This window comes from Entelurus aequoreus, linkage group LG03 (assembly GCF_033978785.1).
Source record: "Entelurus aequoreus isolate RoL-2023_Sb linkage group LG03, RoL_Eaeq_v1.1, whole genome shotgun sequence".
NCBI lineage: Eukaryota > Metazoa > Chordata > Actinopteri > Syngnathiformes > Syngnathidae > Entelurus > Entelurus aequoreus.
The window spans coordinates 92,334,843-92,337,806 of NC_084733.1; positions in this window are offsets into that span (position 1 = coordinate 92,334,843).

Here is a 2,964-nt window from a genome sequence, read left to right on the forward strand (position 1 = left end):
AAAAGTATCTATGTCGAGTGTGCAATACAACGGTGCTGCTTTTGTTTTGTTGCGCTGATATGCCCGGAGAAGAGGGGCGCATTTGAGAACGTGTCACTCTCCCGACGCACTGTAACGAGGCGGGTTGAGACCATCACTGGAAACTTGGAGCTTCAGCTGAAGAACAGAACGGCCGACTTTGACTGTTTTTCGCTGGCTTTGGATGAGAGCTGCGATATACGTGACACCGCCCAGCCGCTCATCTTCTTACTGCAGACTTTCAAATCACGGAGGAGCTGGCAGCCGTGCGGTCAATTAAAAGACACAACCACAGGTAATGACTTGTTCACATAGGTGAATGCGTGTTTGGGACATGTTAGGACTGAAATGGGACAAGCTGGCAGGTGTGACAACAGATGGTTGTCCAAAAAATGTTGGACTTTTAAAGAGGATGCAGGATAAAGTGACAGAGATGGACATTTTTGCATTGTATTATACATCAGGAAGTGTTGTGTAAGACAGTGTTCAAAATAAAACCATCAAAAGCAATCTACTTCTGAAAGCCACTACTAGCGACCACGCAGTCTGATAGTTTATATATCAATGATGAAATCTTAACATTGCAACACATGCCAATACGGCCGATAAATGCGTTAAAATGTAATATCGGAAATTATCGGTATCGTTTTTTTTATATGTAACTGTTTTTATATTGTTTTACTTTCTTTTTTATTCAAGAAAATGTTTTTAATTTATTTATCTTATTTTATTTGATTCATTTTTAAAAAAAAGTACCTTATCTTCACCATACCTGGTTGTCCAAATTAGGCATAATAATGTGTTAATTCCACGACTGTATATATCGGTTGATATCGGTATCGGTAGGGATGTCCGATAATGGCTTTTTGCCGATATCCGATATGCCGATATTGTCCAACTCTTTAATTACCGATACCGATATCAACCGATACCGATATCAACCGATATATGCAGTCGTGGAATTAACACATTATTATGCCTAATTTGGACAACCAGGTATGGTGACGATAAGGTACTTTTTAAAAAAATGAATCAAATAAAATAAGATAAATACATTTAAAAAAAATTCTTGAATAAAAAATAAAGTAAAACAATATAAAAACAGTTACATAGAAACTAGTAATTAATGAAAATTTGTAAAATTAACTGTTAAAGGTTAGTATTATTAGTGGAGCAGCAGCACGCACAATCATGTGTGCTTACGGACTGTATCCCTTGCAGACTGTATTGATATATATTGATATATAATGTAGGAAGCAGAATATTAATAACAGAAAGAAACAACCCTTTTGTGTGAATGAGTGTAAATGGGGGAGGGAGGTTTTTTGGGTTGTTGCACTAATTGTAAGTGTATCTTGTGTTTTTTATGTGGATTTAATTAAAAAAAACAAAAACAAAAAAAAACAAAACGATACTGATAATAAAAAAAACGATACCGATAATTTCCGATATTACATTTTAACGCATTTATCGGCAGACCGATATTATCGGACATCTCTAGGTATCGGTTGATATCGGTATCGGTAATTAAAGAGTTGGACAATATCGGCATATCGGATATCGGCAAAAAGCCATTATCGGACATCCCTACCCGATACCAATATTTTTGTACTAGTACCGGTACAAATATTTATTTCGATACTTTTCTAAATAAAGGGGACCACAAAAAATGTCATTATTGTCTTTTGTCATAACGGGGTGGGGGGTTGCAGCTTACTGCGAGGTTTGTTCTCCCGGGATGCAAACAGTCAATTCCGGACAAGACTTGCAGGCAGGGCCGGCCCGTGGCATAGGCCGTATAGGCAAATGCTAAGGGCGCCGTCCATCGGGGGGCGCCACGCCAGTGCCACAAATGTTGGAGAAAAAAAAAGAAAAAAAAAGTTGGTACTATTATTTGTAAATACAAAAAATAATCCCACGTTAATTAAAATGCAAAGTAAAGCCTATTTAATAGAAATATTATTTGTTACAACATCACGCCCCCCCTCCCCCCGCACGGTGCGCCCCCTCCCTTCCCGTATCATGACTCTTTTTGGACGTCACCACATCAAAAAATCAACACAGGATGTCAAAACGGCCAAAACTGTCAGGTGCCCAGGGAAGAAAAAATAGAAAAGAAGAGGAGAAACGAGAAAAAGACAGAGGTAGCAGGTAGGTAATGTTAGCCTACATGACATTATTTGTCTGTGATAGTAACCTGGCTTTTTAGCATTAAGCTAATGTTACATGATTCGGCAATTGCTAATCAATAAATAGCTAGTTCTGTTTTAACGTTGGGTTAATATTGTGGAGGGGGCTAAATTGTTATGGAAAATAATAATGTAACGTTAGGTAATTACAGTACTCCCACCTTACATTCCTCAGGGACATTTGTATTAGATCTTTTAAGCAGGTGTTTTTTGTTGACATTGTTATTGCCTTCTGGTTAGCTAATGTTTGCCCTGCAGGTAATAGTCACTTTTCCACCCCTTTATATATTAGGTATAGTTGTAAGCCTAGTTGTTAAAGTGCACATCATTAATGTTAATTAAGCAATATCACATGAGAGGGAATGCTGTTTTTTAATTTGAGCACTGCTGTGATTCGGTTAAAGATAATCATAACATAACATTCTCATATAATATGTTAATTTGCTTTCTTTAAGTAAAAAAAAAAGGTCAGAGACAAAGCTATTCGGTTTCTTGTGAGTATATACACTTCACTGCCGATGTGGGGGGGGCGCCACCTAAAATCTTGCCCAGGGCGCCAGATTGGTTAGGGCCAGGCCTGCTTGCAGGTAGGAACATATTTATTTTCTCAATTAATCCTACACATCACAAAGACCGGAACCAAACAATAGAAAAGTGTGCCGTTCACAGGAGAAGCTATTGAACAAAAAAAAAAAACTTAACGCGGGAAACATGGACGCTAAACACTTAACATGGACTATGGCATGGAACAAACAAG